Source organism: Plecotus auritus (genome assembly GCF_963455305.1).
Source record: "Plecotus auritus genome assembly, chromosome: 9".
In the NCBI taxonomy this organism is placed as follows: domain Eukaryota; kingdom Metazoa; phylum Chordata; class Mammalia; order Chiroptera; family Vespertilionidae; genus Plecotus; species Plecotus auritus.
In genome coordinates, this window is record NC_137783.1 from 79,273 (window position 1) to 99,564 (window position 20,292).

The 20,292-nt window shown below is 45.4% G+C and overlaps 1 protein-coding gene and 1 pseudogene across 3 annotated transcripts in view; one reads left to right on the plus strand and one right to left on the minus strand.

Annotated features, from left to right (window-relative positions):
• Positions 1 to 20,292, plus strand: part of SEC23IP (SEC23 interacting protein) — a 164,546-nt gene that overhangs the window by 40,104 nt on the left and 104,150 nt on the right. The window contains exon 19 of one of the 2 annotated variants that reach the window (XM_080641745.1): positions 2,485 to 5,065. The exons of the other annotated variant lie outside the window; for it this stretch is intronic. The gene's annotated coding sequence lies outside the window, so the exon portion shown is untranslated. Of the gene's footprint in view, positions 1 to 2,484; positions 5,066 to 20,292 lie in introns of those variants that run through there. 2 annotated transcript variants of the gene reach the window in all.
• LOC308233838 (DNA-directed RNA polymerases I, II, and III subunit RPABC4-like) lies at positions 934 to 1,665 on the minus strand (annotated as a pseudogene). Its single transcript has one exon. The product of its transcript is annotated as a DNA-directed RNA polymerases I, II, and III subunit RPABC4-like (transcript).

Consider the following 20,292-nt stretch of genomic DNA (forward strand, 5'->3'; position numbering starts at 1 on the left):
GCAGTTGTAAAAAGTACAAAATAATAGCACCTCATAAAGAAACGTTCGAAAATACAGGAAAAAAAAAAAAGCAGCAGCAGAAATCACCTATAATCTTGCCAGTTAAAAATGTTAGAGGTTAATCCTCTTAAGCTTTCCTGAGTCTCGTGTATTTCATGTTATTTGTTATTTTGTTGCCTGTTTTTTTTCCACTTAAAAATATATTGTGTCATTTTCCCACATCAGCCTACAATGTGTATGTACGAGTGTATTTATAATTTTTGTTGGTTTTTCTGAATGGGTTATACTTAGAGTAGGTTCAGCTTTTATTTACTTATTTTTAATTATTATTTTTTAAATCCTCACCCAAGGATATTTTTCCACTGATTTTTAGAGAGAGTGGAAGGGAGGGAGGGAGGAAAGGGAAAGAGAAAAAGAGAGAAACATCCATTGGGGGGAGGCGGGGAGAGAGAGACAGAGACAGACAGTCATGAATTGGTTGCCTCCTGCAGGTGCCATGACCTGGGCTGGGGATCGAGCCTGCCCTGAACCTGGAATCGAACCTGCGACCCTTCGGTCTACGGACCTACACTGTAACCACTGAGCAAAACCGGCTAGGGCAAGTTCAGCCTTTAAGTGACCGAAGTGAAGTATTTCCCTCCATGTCTCTCCCCAGTTCCCTTCCCAGAATCTGTCCTAAGAATGTGTTGCATGTGGTTTTTTTCTTTTGAGAAGACATATGACAGGTAAATAGATAAACTGTTACTACCTTTGTATCTTCGATATTTTTCCATATCCATCCATCCACTCACCATGCATCCATCCTGGATTTGTTTTTGTGTTTTTTGGAACTGAACAAAAAACAATCTTTATAATAGACACCTAAATACAATATTGTTTTTAAAATGAAATCATGTGTATATAGCTGTATACATAAAGATAAGTATACTCATCAAAAACTATACAACAATAACAGCAAATCCAAATGCAAACAAAGATACTCTTCTGAATTCCGTTTCATCGAGCATCAAAAACCACCAATCTTTTAGTCCTTTTCTTGTACATTATTCTGTATCCACACTCTCTGCATCTGATTGGATCCCTGGGTTTTATTTCATTTTCTGCGTGACATCCTCCACAGATGTATATATCATTGGCTGTTGCTTTGGGGGTTGGACGTCCTTCTGGGTGTCCATTGTTAATCCTTAGCACCGACACACTCCTCTCGCTGCGATTCCAGACTCCATCCTGGATTTGATGAATGCTCTATCAAGTGCCCGGTGCTGTTGTAGGCACTGGGGCTCACAGCAGTGGACCACACAGAGTCCATGCCCTCTGGGGGGACAGACAGTGAACATACAGTTGGAGTGTGTCAGATGGGCTAGAATAGAGCAGTAGCGTGAAGGCGAGAGGCAGTGCCTTTGTGTTTGTGTGTAAGATGGCAAGGGAGACTCCAACTGATAAAGTGTCATTTGAGCAACTGCCAGATGGATATCTGTGGGAATAAGGTATTTCAGGCAGAGAAGGAATGTATCAGAAATTAAGAGTTGCCTCATTCTTTTTCGTGATAGTATTTTACTCCATCGACTTACACCATAATTTGTATAACTTGTTCCTTGCTGATAGGTATTTATTATCCTAATCTTTACTAGTATAAATAGTGCTTCAGTGGTACATGACATTTAATAGCTGCATTGTATTCCATTTTATAGTTTTGTTTATTAAAATGCTTTGTTGATTTTTCTATTTTCACTATTATAAATAATCCCGACATGTAGTTGTACATCCTTTTTGTACATTTCTGACTGTTTGCTTGGGATAAATTCCAAAGAAACAGCATTGTTAGATCTAAGTATGTTGCACATTTTAAAAGGCTTTGGATCTATAATTATTGCTAAATTACATTTCAGAAAGGGTGCCTAAATTTTCATATCTACCACCAATACATGTGCTGGTTTTCCCGCACCCTTGCCAACACTGGGTAGAATTGTTTTTAAAAATTTTGCCAATTTGATTGTCAGAAATTGTTTTGTCATTGTTTTACCTTACATTTTTATTACTAGTGAAACAGAGCTTTTTTGGTATATTTATTTGTATTTATTTGGCTGCTTGTATTTATTCTTCTGTCAATTGCCTATTCTTGACCTTTACTTATTGTTCTGGAGGTGCGGGGTAGGGTATTTTTCTTATTGATTAATGATTATGATATTTAACAGTAATAACCTTTTGCCATTGCAAATATATTTTTTCCAGTGCACATTTGTAATTTATTTTTGCTTATCCTTTGGGTATTTTGGGGGTGGAGAGCATGGCTTTAAAATATGTAGGCCAATCTTTTAAGATTCTTATTTAAATATATATATATGTTTATATATATATATATATATATATATTGTTTTATATGGCCAACATTTGTTTTCTAGGCTTTCTGTGTCTCTTTTATTGACTTATTTATCTATTTACCATATTTCACTGACTTCAAATTATATATTTTTCACATTTCAGCATCTTTAAATTTGGAATGCATCTTAAAAACAGCTGTTGCCTGGAGGGAAGTTGAGTTCTTCTGGACATGGTTTGCATGTTTTGGCCAGTCATTGGGGGCACTACCACCCTGCGTCTTCTGAACCTAATTTCTCTGAGAGTTTCTTGGACTACGCTGGTATTGTGAATTCAGACACAAAATTTGCAGGCAGGACAGGGTGGGTGCACTAGTTCAGCCACCAAGGTATTCCCTCCCTCCCTTCCCATTGTCGAGGAGGAGGTGTGCAGACTTCTCTGCCATCCCTTCTGCGGGAATGGTTATTTTTACCCTTCCCCGAAGTTGTAGCCATTTGGCGTACTCACTTTTTGTGAAGGTCTCTTTCTCCTTTTAGTTTCGTATCCTGGGTGTCTTTTATTTGCATGGTGCATAAAATAATGGTGTATTAGATTCATTGAAATATGGTGTTTTATCATTACCTTATAGTTTTCACTGTCTGACAGTGCAAGTTATTAGTATGCCATAGTCTTGGCAATGATTCCAAATAAATTTTGAAATTATTTAAGTTCCCCATTAGTCTCTCTTCACTGAACGAACAAAACTCAAACAATATAGTCCTAGGATTTTAATATCATCTAATATGAAAAAGTAAGACCCTTTCAGTTCACTTAATTTGTTCATTGTTCATTGTTTTATTTCTTCTTCTACTTGGTTGTAAAATTTAAGCAAGAACTTAAGTTCCTAATACTGTACTAATACTATGAAGTAATTAATTTAAAATATTAACAATTCTTCCATACATGGTTCATTCAAGCAGAGATCAATTTTGCTGAATTCTTTTATGTTTATCTCATTTATTCCTTTCTAGAATTGTTCTTAAGCCTCAGATTAACCTGTCAGAAACTTCCTTTTATTCTCCATACCCACTATGATATGAACCTCACCGAATGTCCCTGGCTGACTCCTGTCCCTTCCCGCCGGTGGCCTGTCTGTCTGAGGGCGTGCTCACAGGCTTGCTTTCTGCAGGCCCCTCACAGTGTGTCCTTTTGGTCTAGAAAGGAACAACAGTGCATCACTGTGTTTTTACTGTAAGTTTGTGAGGTTCACCATGTAAATTACATTGCTGAGAAAATTCTCAGAGGACATTCCCATTTATTCCTGTGGTGGACTGACAGACAAAGTGATGCATTGACAGTTGCTCATATACAGTTCTCAGATGTAGGGATTCGTTTAGAAGAAAACTTACGGAACAAAAAGACAATGAAAACAATACCACGTTTGGGCAGTGTAGATGAAAAATGTGATCATCGAAATGATGCAATTAAAGGCGCCTCAGTTCAGTTGTCAAAGCAGTGTGTGATGTCCATGAAGAAATACAGCATGCAGACGGCTGTTTCTGTTTCTTAAAAACCTGTTGCAATGGGCTGTTAGACTTGGGTTTTTTAAATGTAGTATGTTTATTCAAGTATGGACTGATTGAGACTATAGTAGTAGGAGTTAAAAAAACTTACGTTCTACTTTAAATGTGAATTGTTCCGAACCGCTTTAATGCAGCGTCACTGTATTTGTTAAGAGGCACTAACCACAGTCACTTATCTTCCAAGTTGAACCTGAGGTTTTGTAAAGCCTTTGAGCTGCTGCGGAGAGCACGGCTGTGGGAGGAAGTGCAGCGCCTGACTGACTGCGCGGCCGTCCTCTGAGGCTCTCCCAGCGGGTCGTTTCCTGGGGCGGGGTGGCGGGCGGGGTGCTGCAGGGTGCTGTGCAGCCGCCCTGTCCTGAAGCTCCAGGTAATGTGAGAACCAGACTAGAGGATTTTTGATTTTTGATCTTATTTGCTTTGTATTAATTTCATTTATACCAAAGTATGAAATGTATTGTTTCTAGACCATAAATCAATTTCATGAAAAGACTGTTCTGTAATATTTTATTTTGTTTTAGTATAACTTTAGATTTTCTTAACTCTTTTCCTAATACTACATGGAAATACTGATTTTTCTCCTTTTGTTATGTAGTAGAAACATTTTACACTGTTTACATAGTTCTCATGGAACATAGAATTTTTAGAAGCAACATATGATACACATTTTTGTGTATATATTCGAATTAGTGTGAATAAAACAGTCATATCAGTGTATCTTTTTAAAGTATCCAACGTCTGTATTGCTCTTCCTTAAAAGTTTGGCATTTACTTACTTTTCATTGTGAGCACGTGCTGTGTGTCATTAACACATTACTGTTCATTGTGAGCACGTGCTGTGTGTCATTAACACATTACTGTTCATTGTGAGCACGTGCTGTGTGTCATTAACACATAGCCTTTGCTCCTGATAGTGGAGCTAGGACAGTAGGATTGTAGAGCTGCACTGGACCCCAGACAGCGCGTATTCCAAGCACCTGGTGTCGCTGCGGACACGGCACTCGGCGCCGTCCGCTGACGGGGAGCTCAGGCCACGGCTTCCCTGGCTCCTCTGTCTTCACCTCTCCGGCCAGTGCTGCTGCTTTTCCCCTGTGCTCCCTTGAGGTCCCAGGACGGATGACATTCAGAACAATGAGGGTTATTTATGTATATTGTAATAAATTCTAATGTGATTTTGCAATTTACAACCGGTTTTGTCTGCATTATTCAGCCTGTGTCTTCTAAACATTGGGCGGAGGAGGAGGGTTACCGGGCGCAGTTCTGGGAGAAAGGTGTTCCCGCCCAGGTTCAGGAAACCCTGTGATTTTATTTTAACCCCAAGAAACGTGCTCTGCCTGTGATATTTAATACATTCTTACTGATTTCAGAGAGGAAGGGTGAGGGAGAGAGAGATAGAAACATCAGTGATGAGAAACATCAGTTCTCACGCCCCCCCCCCCCCCGCCCTGCTGTGGATCAAGCCCCCAATCCCGGCATGTGCCCTGACCTGAAACCAACTGTGACCTCCTGGTTCTTAGTTTGATGTCCAACCACTGAGCCACGCTGGCTGAATACCTGTGCTATTTATATCACTCTTCAGCTTCTTACAAAAACCAAATAAACTGTGTCTCCAGAGGGCAGTCTCCACTGACTAGCATATTGTTCACTATTGTCATCACCATGCCCTATCAGGGTCTTGTCACCTAGTAACTCTCTTTCCAAATATTCGTAGAATAAAAGAATTTTAAAAATAAAAAAAACATAATTTTAACACTTGGACAAGACCTTGGAAGACCATCTAGATCAGTGGTTTGCCAACTTTTAGAAGACAGGAAAACCTTTTTTCAAATGAAAACTCATCAAATTTCTCATGTAAAGTAGATGAGAGTACAGCTGTTGAGTAAAGATTGACACCCTCCCCTTTTCCCCAGGAACCAGCCCCTGATCCGGATCAGTGCTCTTTTTTCTCAGGAGGAAATCAAGCCTGCAGTTATCCTGATTTCATAGGAACGGTTTGGGACAAACACTGAACTTGTCAGAAAGTCATCCTAAAGCAGATGAGGACGGTGACCTGGGTTGCGTTTGTTAACATGATGTGGAACGAGAGCAAACTGCTTTCTGAGTCTGACAGACCTCTGTGTATGCCTCTCTTTCTTACTTTGAAAAAAAACATTAAATTTTTTCCCATCACCATTTATCCCCCTACACCCTCTGCTACCTCCCCCCACACTGTGCATTTCTTGATCTCAAAACCAGAGTGTGATTATAGTAAGTGGAAACTAACACATTTGATTGAATTTTGAGGCAAGTGTGTTATTGGAAAGGTGTCGTCTGCATTGAGCCTTGAAAATGTGTTAGTTTCAGAGGAAGCCGAGACTCGCTACCTCTGCTGGCAAGAAGATCACTTATTCGCAGTAGCACCTCACAGCTTGTGTTCTGACTATGGGTCGAGTATGTACTGCGGTCAGCCCTGTCCCAGAACCTCAGGGTGATCGGTCTTTAGATTACCATTGTTTTAGGTGTTGACGACTTGATACCTTAGTGCTGAACCATAGGTTTACCCAGCAACATTCCGGTGGTTTCCCAGGCAGATTTGCCACCTGAGAGGGGGTGATTGAACTGTAGGTACTGAATGTTGGTTTTCTTTCAAGTTGCAGTTCTCATTGTAACCTAGTAGCTGGCATTCGGGCTGTGTGTGAGTCGGGGCCCCAGGACGGGGTCCTCGAAAGGAGCAAAGAGGCCTTTGCACGCAGAGGTGCCGTCACGGTGATCCCACTGCAGCCTGTTTTCCTGCGAAGCATTGGGGACTGTCAGCTGCTCGTCTCTCCTTGGTATGTGTGTACTCACAACAGGTTATCAGTCTTGTCCTGGCACTTCACCTCTGAGGCTCTGTACTGCACGGAGCCTACCAAAACCAGATAGCATAGTCACGAGCTCTGGTGCACACCTGGTTGTGTTTGTGGTCCAGCTCTTAGCTGTGGGTCCTTGCGAAGATACCCCCCCCCGCCCCGCCCCGCCCTCCCCAACTCTCGGCAAAGTGTTGTTTGTTGTTGGTCAGCTTCCTCTGTCATGAAATTCCTCCATCTCATACGGTGGCTGTGAGACTTGAACAAAAGTAAGAGTACAGTGCATGTGACAGTGCTGGGCGTATAGTAAGGGCTCCAAACGTCAGCTGGCTACCAGCGTTGTTGCTCTTCCTTCACCCTGACCACTGGGTTCAGGAAGACCCAGGCCTTCCGGGCCAGGTCGCTGCCACTTCCTATTCTCCTGGCCGGGGCTTCGGCCAGGTGTTTTGTAGCTGAGACAAAAGAGAGAGAGAGGCTGAGTGGCTGCTTCAGTGGCGCAGGTGTTCGCAGGTTGTGGGGTGTTTGTTCCGTGGCTGGTTTGTTTCATTTAGCACGATGCCCTCAGGGTTCATCCATAGTGTAGAATTTACTAGAACTTCCTTCCTTCTTCAGGCTGAATAACATTCACTGTATTTATAGACCACAGTTTGTTTATGAACACGGGGTACTTACCCCTTTGGCTCTTGTGAATAATACCGCCTCGAACATGGGTGAGCCTATGTCACTTGGAGTCCTTGCTTTCACTTCCTTAAAGTATATATGCCAATGGGTATTGGAAAGCTGTAGAGCATTGAGGAAGAAACTCCCAGTGCCTTCCATGGTGTCAGTCGCCCTGGCTAGACTGGCCTCACTGTCGCAGCCTCTGCTTCTTAGCCTCCTGCCTCTGATTGTGTCACCGCATGTTGAGCTTGCAAAGTCCTACCAGCCTGCTGTCGCAGCACTCGGGGCTGCAGGAGGGGGAAGATGAACGAGAGAGGTTTGCTGCTGCTGGTGCTGCTGCTGCGTTCAGGACTTCCACAAACGTACATTTGTCTATTTTATTGTGTAATTCCAACCGCCAGAATGACCCTGAACAGTGCACAGACTGCAATAAAGCATCAATACTTGGCTTCTAGGAAAATAAAAATCAGAAGGAAGAAACAGCAGCAGGAGAAAGAAATTACTGGGAAACACTCAGAAGGAAATGCCTTGGCTGTTTTTTACGTTTCCCCCGATTGTTTGAACTCTGTGTATCCAATGCAGTGTTGGCGGTGGAAGACTGCTGACAACCTGGTCTGCCAGTGGGAGGTGGTTCGATAAATCACACTCCTCGACACCATGGGACACTGTGTAGCTGTAAAAAGGAGCAATCAACCTCTCTGTAGAGAAAGAGCTACCAGACATTTTAAGTGAAATACCAAAGGCAAATTGCTGCATAGATTGGAGAGTATGCTGTCCTTTGTGGGACAAGGGAGCAAAGAAGAGAGAGAGAGAGAGAGAGAGAGAGAGAGAGAGAGAGAGAACATATAATACACTCTTATGCTTGCTTGTGTAAATATAATGAAACTCTGGAAAGATGCATAACAAACCAGTATCAGTGGTTACATATAGGGGTGGGAAGGAGATTGTCACAGTATGACTTTATATTTTTTTGAGCCATGTGACTATACCACCTACTATAATGAAATGAAAGGGCTTATATTTTCCCACCAGCTTGACCGGCGGAGAGGCTTGACATCTAAATTAAGTTGATTTATAGGCAATAAACAATTGTACAATTTGTGAGAAAAACAAATCTGTTACAGACTACTTAGAATTTATCTGTGGTCAAGCCAGCCAACAACTTGTTCTGATTCCAATTCTGGCGATGCCGGAGAAGAGCGGGGAGGGGTGGTGCTCAGAGCCTCCCTCTGCAACTGGTCCTGAACTCTTTGGAGAAAGGAGAGCTTTGGGTCCGAGGTCTGGGGACTGCAGTTGGGCAGGGCAGGAAACCAAAGCCAGGATGGACCAGGACTGGGTTTTCCTTGGGGCTTTTCTCTCCCTCACATTGCCCTGGGAGACCCAGGTGGTTGCTGGCCCTCTCCAGCAAATGGCTAGACCAGAACTGACTCCTCAGCCAACAGTCAGCAAGAAAGTGACGCTTAAAAGCAACCGCTTAGCCCTAGCCGGTTTGGCTCAGTGGTTATAGCATCGGCTTGTTGCCTGAAGGGTCCCAGGTTCGATTCCCGTCAAGGGCACATGCCTGGGTTGTGGGCTCCATCCAATGTGCAGGAGGCAGCCAATCGATGATTCCTCTCATCATTGATGTTTCTATCTTTTTCTTCCTCTCCCTTCCTCTCTGAAAGCAATAAAAATATATTTAAAAAAAAACAACAAACAACTGCTTGGTGAGCTTGGATTGGATTCTCCAGTCCTGATCAAGCCTTGTGATGATGTAGCCTCAGCTTACAGCTTGACGGCAACCTCATCAGAGACCCAGAGACAGATTTGCTCAGTTCCGCTGCTCTGTGTGTCAGATAATACTGATTGTTGTTTTAAGCTGCTTAGTTTGGGGTTGACTTTCTATGCAGCAACAGATAACTAATGTAAGAGGAAAATCACAAATGGAGACTTTCATAAGTGTTAGCAATCACTGTATTTAGATATCACAAGTTTTTGAGAATTCAAGTACAGATAATGAGCTATTTTTTTAAAAAATAAGCTTTTTATTTTTGAACCATTTTAGATTTACATACAAGTTGCAAAGGCAGTGGAGGGGGTTTCCAAGTAGCTCTCACGCAGTTTCCACCATTGCTACATCTTATACCAACGTTGTACGTTTGTCAGAACTGTGAAACTGATGCTGGTACATTGCGTTAACCAAACTCCGTTTTTCCATGATGAGCCTCTTTCTGTTCCAAGGACCCCCAGGGTACCCCCAGGGACCCACACTGCATTTAGTGGTCAGATCTCCAGTGGCTCAGCCTGTCTTTGTCTTTCATCCCGGACAGCGGTCTGGGCTGTGCCAAAATTACTCCTGTTTGGTGGTTTCTTTGACTGTGACAGTGCTGGGAAACTGAACCACTAGTACCCAAGCTTCACAATGGTTGCAACACTTATCCATTCGATAATTGGTTTTGTGTTTATTTGTACAATTATATGGTTGTCTGCCGTCCCTACTAGCCTCTAAAGTCCATGAAGGTAGGGACTGTGTCTGCTTTTGTGGACCTAGTGTGATGTCTGCAACATCATAGTTTCTCCATCAGTATATGCTGAGTAAATATGTTCATTCACACCTACTAGTATGGGCACATGCATGTAGTTAATGATCCATAGTACTTTTATTTTTTTAAAATATATTTTATTGATTTTTTACAGAGAGGAAGGGAGAGGGAGAGAGAACCAGAAACATCGATGAGAGACATCGATCAGCTGCCTCCTGCACACCCCCTACTGGGGATGTGCCCGCAACCAAGGTACATGCCCTTGACCAGAATCGAACCCGAGACCCTTGAGTCCACAGGCCGACGCTCTATCCACTGAGCCACACCAGTTAGGGCCCCTAGTACTTTTAATGAATAAAGGAGCCTCAGTGTTCCTCTGAGGACTGAGAGTTGTGTCTAAAGTATAGTATGTCCTAAACAAATCACGACTACTCGCCAGACACACTGCAGTACTTGACTACACCAGCTGGGAAAACGAGCATGCGACTCGGTTACCTAAAACAGGAATTGCAAAATTCCACAGTCAATGCTCTGCCTCCCTTAGTTAGGAAGTCTTGTTTGGTGCCTGGGAATTGCTCCTCAAGTCCAGCCTGATCCAGTTGGTAGGGGGAAGCTGCGATGGGCACAGCGCTCCATCCCAGAGGCAGGCACCAGGTGTGGGCCGGGACAGGAGAGAACTGTCAGTCCTCAGGAGCAGGCCTTGCAGAGAAGCTCCACAGGCTAACAGCACGAGGGGCAGGAATGTGGCTTCCTAGGGCTCATCTGCCTCTCGGCAGTCTGAAACCAAAGTTCAGAAAAATGCTCTAATTGAATGCAATTTCATTTTAATTCAGGGCAAAGCTCTCACACATCTCTTAACATTTGATTTTAAAATAGTCACTCTTTAACATCCCAATTTGTGTTATATAAGTGTTGGTATTTTATATTTATGTTTATAATATGATATTTTTATTATGGATAATTATTGGTATTTTAGTTAAGATACTAAGTGCAAATCATTTGTTTCACTTTTTATGGTGGGAAAGGTTGAAGCGGCAGTGATGGCACCATTTGGGAAGTCCCATGTTAATGGAATTTGAGGCATGAGGAAAGCTGAGCTGGTGACATCTGTGGCTGCAACAATAATGTGTTCCAGTGGCAACTCAGCTGGCTTGTTATTACAGGCTTTATGGGGTGCTTTATATGTAATTTAGAAATAATAATAAATTGAAGTTGGACTCTTGGCTCCTCTCCCAGATTAAATCCCTTGAATGCTTATCTGACACAAGAGTCAGAAAGAATTCAATTTTAGACCTGTATATTTATCTAAATGCAGTGACAATTTTTTTTTTGTATATAGAAAAAAAATGTGTTTCAGAGTAAAATGCAGAAAAAGTCATTAAAGTAACAATTCAGGATTGGGACTATAACATTTTGCTAGTGACTATGTAACCCAATAAATCAGGTTGGTTTGTTAACTTTCTTTATAATTTATTTTCCATATTTTTCAGCAAGCTACCAAAAATTCAGCTTTAAACATGTCTGTGTTTTATCTAAGACCTTCTATGGAAAGAATTACTTGTGCCCATATTTTAAATTATTTGCTCTCATGAAATTTTCATGACCTGACCCAGATTGCTATTCCATAAAAGGGCTCATTCACTCATTCACTCATTGTGTGTAAAGGCCTTGCATTGGCTTCCCAATGATTAGCTCAATGACATATAGTGGCATTTCATGCACATGTATTGGGTGAAGAAATGTCTGCATGCACAGAACATCATTTCGAATGGATTTCCTAAGATATCACTTGGGATGGCTAATTTTCTTTCACTATATGTTCTCCTTTTCTTTAATAATAAAAACAATAATAGGTGATTTTTTTTTAAGTATTTACTATATACCAGACACTATTTTCAGGTGAATAGTGACTGCCTCCCTTCCCACAGCCCAGTAGGCAGGGACTTGCCCTCTCTTAACTGCTTCCCCCTTCTTACTGGTTGGAAAGTAGACGAGATGCTGAGCCAGTAATTAATTTATGTTCAGCCCCATGCTGCACCATCCTGGTTCCAACTTGTCAGGTGCAACATAAAAACTGATGAGCTAATGTGTCTCCAACTAACAATGATAAGGAAGATTAAGTATTGGGGTGGCCTCTCTGTCCCGGCATTTCCCCCCCCCCCCCCCCCAGAGTTCACCAAATAGAGACTTTGGATTAAAACCAGCCACCCGTTGGAACAGTTCTAAAAGGGGAAGTATCAGCCACTCATTTATTCACGGGGAATGCTTAGCTCATTTTTCTTCCAACACCAACCTGATATCTACATTAGGGAAGAGGTTTATCTATTTACAGGTGAAGAAAGAAGTGGAGGTCGGGGAGAGGAAGGAATCATGGCACATGGGGGCGCTTTTGACAATTCAGGAGGCAAGGCTTGCTGGGTGCTGGGAGGGGAGGAGGCGAGGTTAACTCCGGCTCTTCAGAGATTTAGTCCAAGTGGGAGGCGTTTATAATCTCTGCTTTTTCCTACATATTTACTGGAAAACCATGCTGAACTCACCTGGTGCGACTCTTGTTCTCAGTGCTGCCTAGGGAGGAAAAAGGAATTGGGGTTTTGCTCAGGGAAGCTTTTGCCTTGGCGGCCTTTCACCTGGTGGCTAATTGTCTGTGAATCTCAGAAGCTGAAACTAATTAGGAACCAAGAAATTTGAGATCTCAGTAAATAGGACATTCTGAGGGTCTTTGGTAGGAAACTTGTGTTTCCCTCTAAAAGCCAAGGTTGCTTATGTGCACCTCTTGCTATTATGAAGGAAAGTCTGATCTAAATGCCCTAACACCAGTAGGTCTCCGAGATCCGTTAAGAGAACAGATACGGTCACACTGAACTGCGTGGATACGTCCTGAGAAACGCGCTGCGAGGTGATGTTGTCGAGTGAGCGTCATAAAGTGCACGCACACCAGCAGAGATGGCGTCGCCTTTGCGGACGGAGGCATGTGGTGGAGGCCATTGCTTCTAGGCGACAAGCCTGCGCAGCGTGTCAGTTGTGTAAGAAACACGAGATACAATCAAGCGCGAGAGAACAGGATGCAATCACCAGACGCTGTGAACGCAAGATGGATGAGGCTGCTGCCAGCAAACATTTTTATAAGAAAGAAGAGTGCACTCTAAAATGGTAACAGGATAGTATCGTAAATACATAGACCAGTACCATACTTTTCATGACCCCATAGTTAGGTCCTGTACCTAATTGTAGGCACTCAACTTCTCTCCGACTGGCAGCGCAGGAGGTTTGTTTACACCAGCATCACCACCAACACGCCAGTAATGCCTTGGCCTATGATGTTACCATGGCGACGACTTAACGGGGCTACTTGTCACGGTGGCGGCTACCTTCTCACGCTGGCGGCTACGTCCTCACGCTGGCGGCTACGTCCTCACGCTGGCGTCAGGCCGGCAGCTGTGTGGGCGTTCTGGCGGCTGTGTCGTCACACCTGCGGTGACATCACGCCTTAGCGGTAAAAATGTCTCGGCTCCATGACATCTTAGGGAACCACCGTGGAGTGTGCAGCCCGGCGTTGACCGAAACGTCCTTAGGCGGCGCACGACGTAAGTTCGAGGACGACGCCTTGCTTCTGAGGCCCTGGGTGTTGCCCACGCGGTGCCGGAGGAGCTGCCTCAGGACGTGGTTCGAGGTCAGAAAGCGGGACGGGGGTGAGCAGCTGGCGCTGCCCGGCCACAAGCACCGGCTGCGGCGGTGAGGGAGTGCGCTTTGGGCAGTTGGTACCGACCTTGCACCCAGCTTACGGCGGTGGTGGGGCCATGGCATAGAGGTCCGTCATCACGCTGACGTCCTCCGACCTGAGGTCACGGGAGTTCAGACCCGGAGCGTGCGAGGAAGGGAAACAGCCCGAGCGAGGGGCGCCTCCCGCAGGCCCCGCTGCCTCCGCGGAGCAGAGGCCGGAGGAGACCAGGTTCAAGGCTTCGCCTTCGAGGTGTCTGTCACCTTGGCCAGGGTACAGTGTGTGCGTGGCATCGGCGTTGTTTTCAGCTGTTTGTGTTCAGAAGCTGTCGTTCTCCTGTGGGAACGTAGCAAGCAGTGACCAGCCGTCCTGGCGTGCCGGGGACCACAGGGAGGGCCCGAGGAGCCGGCGTCACTGGCGACGCAGGGGCAGATGTTGGCGGCTCTTCACGGTCGGTGTTGTCCTCTGTTCGCGGTGGCCTGTGGCTTCCGGCCAAGCTACATGAAGGCAACAGGTGGCTGTGTTGTGGCAAAGAAGAGGCTCTCCCTGTGCTGTGAGGTTTAGATCCAGTCCCCGGCCTTCCAGCCGGGCCACCTCCCTGCCGCCCACCCTGGGCCCTGCGGTGGTCGCCAAGCCCCGCCTTGATGGGTGGGACCGCCTCTGTGCCCCTCGCCTCGCCGTGTGCTTTCAAGCACTGTTGGCTCTGATTTCGATCTCATCGAAGCTGGTACGAACCGTGGAGGCAGGAGGTCAGGGCTCTGTGTCCCAGGCAGGTGAGGGTCATGGGCTCTTGGTTTGTGGCCCCAGCAGCGTTGGTAAATTCGCATGCTGCTCAGTTTATTTATGTCCTGCCCCAGGGTGCCATCAGGTCGGATGCAGTCCTGGTGCTCTGCCCTCAGACAGCTGGTGATGGGGCAGGTCTCATAAACTCGCTGCTTCTCAGTTTACTTCTGTGAAAAGGGGGAGAATGAACTTAGCTGATCAGCAGAGCGGACAGCAGCACCTGGCAGGTGACACGTGAGCTGTTAGGAGTCAGGTCTCGGGAGAGTGTTGACTGATTGGAATGCATAGTCATGCAGCTCATTCCCTCACCTTCACTGTGGGTCTGGAATCTCTGGCTTTGGAAGATGGGATAAACACTTTCTGTGGTGCAAAGACATATCTTTTCTCCTACAAGAAACCCAACTAACCATGATGACAGTGATATCGGTGTTGTGGCTGCAGTACTTGGCTGCCCAGCGCACTGAAAGGGCAGAGACTCCATTTCTGTGCTAGGCCCTTCCTCCTGTCCCCAGAATAACCTCCCTTCCGAGAAAAACTACAAGAAAGCAGCTAGGCCCAAACTGGGCTATGCCATAGCATGCTCCTTCACCATCAGGTGCCAGGGCCAGCCTGACAGGTTGAACCGGGCTGAGGTAAGGAGGTGGGAATTGAGAAAAGAAAGAAAGACAGGAGAGCGGGATCCGGAGGACTACAGGTCATCGGGAGACTGCAGCACGTTTATTAACTGCGTAATGCCTTTTGTGCACAAAACACTGAATAGGAGGTCTGTCAAGAGGAATGTATTCTTTGTTCCTCTTAATCTCTAAGGGAGAGACAGAGCAGAAGGACACATTCTCAGTACAGCAAATCTCAGTAAACAGTTACAGACTTCTTGGTAAGCTACGAAAGGTTGCTCTCATTCTACTGATAACCGCCATCCAAACAAGCCTGGGAAAGCTGTGTGGGTAGGGGACAGCCTTGCTAGTCCCTTCAGGTGACTTGGAACTGACCAATCAGGGTCAGCCAACTCAGGGGACCCTCCCCCTGCCCCAGACCTCTATAAAACCTTTGTCCTGTTGAAGCTCGCTCTCTCTCTCCACCTCGCCGCTGCACCGGTGTGTGTGTGTGGCACTGAGCTCGAGCTAGCTTGAATAAAGGCTCTTTGCTTTTGCATCGGACTCGGCTCCCTGGTGGTCTTTGGGGATCACGAAATCTGGGCATAACAGCACTTATCCCCTTTCTCTGTTAATGGATCCCCTCCTCATTTTGGGGGTCCCTCCCTCTTTTCCCCTCCAGCCATGTACTGGGGAATTCTGACCCCACCTCCCTGACCAGTGCAGCGGCACCTGACCAACCGGGGTCCTACTCTGTGTCCAAGTTTCGATGGCTGCACCAACCAGGTGGCTGGCCTCCCACAGTTCTGGAGACTAGAAATTCCAAATCAAGGTGCTGGCAAGGTTGGCTCCTTCCGGTCCTCTTGGACACGGTCTGTCTCTGCCTCTCACCCAGCGTCTGGTAGTTGCTGGCCATCCTTGGCGTTCCTTGGTTTGCAGATGCATCACTCCAGTCTCGGTCTCTATTGTCACATGGAGTACACCTGTGTGTGTCTCTGCGTCCAAATTTCCCTCATCTTCTAAGGACACTGTTCATTGGATTAGGGCCTCATCATAACTTGATTATATCTGAAAAGGCCCTGTTTCTAAACAAGGTCATGTTCACATGTCTTTGTGGGGTACACACACCCACAAGATTTTATTTCCCATAGTGATTAGTCCAATGATAACCATGTTACTCAGCTGGGCCGGTCAGAGTCCCTGCTCTGAGTTTCTGTTTGGGGGATGGTCTTGATTTTCTGCTAGCCTGTGAAGCCACGGACCCTCCACACCTGAACAAACTGGGGGTCTGTTAGCAGGAAAGATGGAAGCAGGCAGCAGGATCTGCCTTGGCACTTGGGGGTCACTGATGGAAACTCAAAGTCCTGGTGTCAGCCTTACCCAGCAGGCTGCTCACAACTCCCTTGGGTACATGGTCCATGGGGAATTGGTAAAATAGAAAAACTTACGGGTGTTTCTCAGAAGGCAATTGATGGTGTTAAATATTTTAAAAATGGAATATACATTAAATTTGTTTGTGTACTAGAGTCATCTTAACACATGCCAGAAAACCATTGGTGCGACTTGGTACTGTTCATGATACAAACTCTTACGAACTAAGCCTGGCCCTGCAGCCTGGCCAGCCCATTGGCTAAGAACCACTTTCTCAGGACCTTTCCTCCTACCTTTTGGGGCTCCTTTCCCAATTTTCATTGTTGAGTGCTTATGGGAGTCTTGTGTCTTTTTACATATATACCTGTCTCCTCCTTACTTAGTTTCATTTGACATACTATAGATATATTCTCTCTTAATATGTGCAGATCTGCTGCACTCTGTAATAGTTACATAGAATTTTATGTATACAGGGTGGGACAAAAGTAGGTTTACAGTTGTTGGTATGGAAAGTAGTACAATTATTAACGAACAATAATGCAAGAATGAACTCTTGTTTCCTGTACTCACAACTGTAAACCTACTTTTACCCCACCTATCTATAATAATAAAAGCATAATATGCTAATTAGACCGGACGTCTTTCCAGACGAAGTCCTGGAGGCCGGGGCGGAAGCAGAGGAGGCTGCTGTGGTGGTGGGAACCCCGAGAGCCCTTTGCACGAATTTCGTGCATCAGGCCTCTAGTGTAAACCATAATTCATGATCTTCGTTAAGGAAATATAATTCAGCTGCCTGATGACTGAGAACAACTTTTACCATGTATATAGAATCATAAGTTGCACAGAAAAGTTGCACAAAAGCAACTTGTAAAGGGTATCTTCCTGTAAACGGGTCCAGAAGTGAGCGTTCCTCCGTGGTGCACAGAGCGAGGGCGTCCTGCGAGTTCAGGAGACAGAGAAGAGCGTTCTGCCAGCGGGCAAGTCAGTGAGGGGCTGTGCTTGACCGCCTGCTAACGCCCTGGTTTTCAAGATGAACTAGAGAAGGCACAAAAACACTGAGTAGCAGTTTTCCAACCCTGCCTTGCTTCATAGTTAGCATTTTAAAAGCATCATCAGTATTTCAGCAGAACTTAGACATTTCCTTTCCTTTGTGCACTGTCCTGCCACAAAACATTTGTCTCTATTTCAATAGATTTTGTTCAAATCCGTTTTCCTCAAGCAGTCCACAGTGAAATTGGACAAATAAACCACATTTCCTGTCACTTACGGAGACAGAGTCAAAGACGGAGGAACCTGAGTCCTCAGCTTTTGCTCCTCTGATGGCAGCATTTTCCATGTGTCCCCCCCATTTTTTTGAGGAAAAATAGGAGCTGACCCATTTTCCCCCATTAAATTTTAACACGTTCTTTGCATTCATTTGAAATACCTGGACTCTGTGCTTTTAGAACACTTATTTTTCTGACCCAAAGGAGAACGCTACCTGAGGAGAGCCAGTCACACAGACTCAGACTCAGGGGTGACTTTTGGACCAATCTCTCTCAGTCTGAATGGACCGTCCACCGGCCATGTGTTAGAGTGTCGCTGTCGTTTTTAGGGATGTATCCATAGGAGGTCCCAGTGGGGTTTATAGCACGGTGTCTCTGTCTCCTGGGCCAGAGGGAGCCCTCAAGGAGTCTTCCTTGTCTCCATAGTCTTGGTGACTTACAGGCTCAGAGAATGCAGACCTCATTACTAGCTTCTGCTGGTAATCTAGTCTGCAAGCTTACTGCTTTCAAGAGATTCCTAACGTGGTCTCAGAATAAGGCCTCATGTCCAATTCCAGTGGAGAAGTGAGGAATAATGTTCTCCCTTCAGTCCTCAGGTGCCAGTTTCTGGTTTGTGACAGGTAACGAGAATAATGAAGGGAACAAAGGTTCTTGGAGCAATAAAAAATCACAGGGGAACATGGTGAAATGGGGTCACTTGTGTTCAGTTGTCTTCTGACGGTCCCTTTGGGTTCCCCTCACACCGATTCTCAGTTCATCCTTTTCTTCGGCCCCAGAAATAGGAGCTACAGGTAGTTTTAGAGGCTGATCCTTGGTTCTGGCCTCTGCCATTTACCATCGCATCATACTGAGCAAGTTGCTTTGCATCTGTAAATCTCAATCTCCTCTAATCCCTTGGGGTTAATGTAGGGTTAACTAAGATCATACAAGTGACTTTCTTAGCCCAGGCCCAGCTCCTTACGGAAGGTGCACTGAAAGGTGCTTGTTTTTTAAGTAAATGCCAGGCGTGTCGTTCAGCTTCGGTCCTTTGAGAAAAACACCCTGAGATCGTAAACACATGAGATGGTTTCTAATTAGGTGTTCATCGCGCCAGATAACACTGAGTCCACAAAAACAAGAGTGCCTTATATTCCAGCACCATGATATTGGTGAATGGAGCAATACCAAGGTCAAATGGAAAATTGGCTTTGCTGGAGGAGAATGTGCCAGAGACTCCAAGGCAGGATAAATGTGTGTGAAATGGACTGAAATTGGCTGCTGAGAAATGGGATTCCATAGGCAAAAGCATTGGGGTTGACAATGATTAATATCCATCACATAGGTCAAGAGCAAGAATTTACCTTCTTGATAATTCATATATGTGTACAACAGACATTTATAGAATTTCCAGGACCAGCCACACACAGTACTAATTCCAGGGACAGATCCCTGGCTTCCGGAAGCTGGTGATCTAACTCTGTGCAGAACACAGTGGGGGCACAGAGCACCCAACAGGGCCCCAAAGGCTTCCTGGGCTGGGGGAATCCATGAGCTGAGCGTTGAAGGAGTGAAGCTCGTGAACGGGCCAATGGGGTTGGTGTCCTTCCCGTGAATTCTCTGCTGAAAAGCGCAGGCAATTTTTGTTAGTTGCAGCAAAAAGAGCATTAATACAAAAGAGGTCTCAGGAGGCAAGGTTGATTGACAGAGGAACATGAAGGGAAAGAACAAAGTGATTTAAAAAAAAAAAAAGGCAAGAAAACCAGATCTTCATCACGGAGATGGGAGATGGACTGGAAGCTGACTGCAGGAACAGAGGTGGGGGCCATTGTTTGAGTTGGAGAACCTTGAGCATTTGGTATTGCTGGTGCATACAGGGGAAGGCTGGGGTGGCGACAGAGGAAATGGGCAAGGTGAGAGGGGCTGCTGTACAGGTCGTGGACTCCATCCACAGGTGAAGGGAAGTCACGGGAAGGCATTACACGTAGGACTATGGGGTCAGATTTCTGGGCATTGTTATGACAAGACTTAAGTCACATGTTGAAGGCCATGCACTGACTAAGGGGCATAACTGGGATTGGAACCCAGGTCCACCTGAGTCTAATTTCCATGGCAAATGGCTTGCTAATCAGTATCTAAGTGAGCTGGGGAGTTAAGATACAGTCATATGGAAAAGTGACAATTTGCAGAATATTTGATTAATGCCATGAGAATTCAGAAGTGGATGGATAGTCTTGGCTGGAGGTGGGGGTGCGGAGAGCATTCTACGGGGGTATCTGCACTAGTCCTAGTCACGGGAGCAGAGCCGAGTATCCTCTTCAAGGGCTGGAGGTTGGGAAGTAAACTCCTTCGTCCACAGAGCCAAATATCAACAGGACAACGATTGAAATTCCTTTTGAGAGCCAAATTTTTTAAACTTCTTCTAACGCCACTTCTTCAAAATAGACTCGCCCAGGCCGTGGTATTTTGTGGAAGAGCCACACTCAAGGGGCCAAAGAGCCGCATGTGGCTCACGAGCCGCAGTTTGCCAACCACTGCTCTAAGCCACGGCTCTCATATTTAACATGCATCAGAATCACCTGGGGGGCTCATTGGAGGTTACTGGGCCCCAGCCCCAGAGATTCTCATCCAGTGAGGCTTGTGTAAGCCTTAGGAACTGCAGGTCTTCCCCCTTCCCAGGTGATGCTGATGAATCACTGGC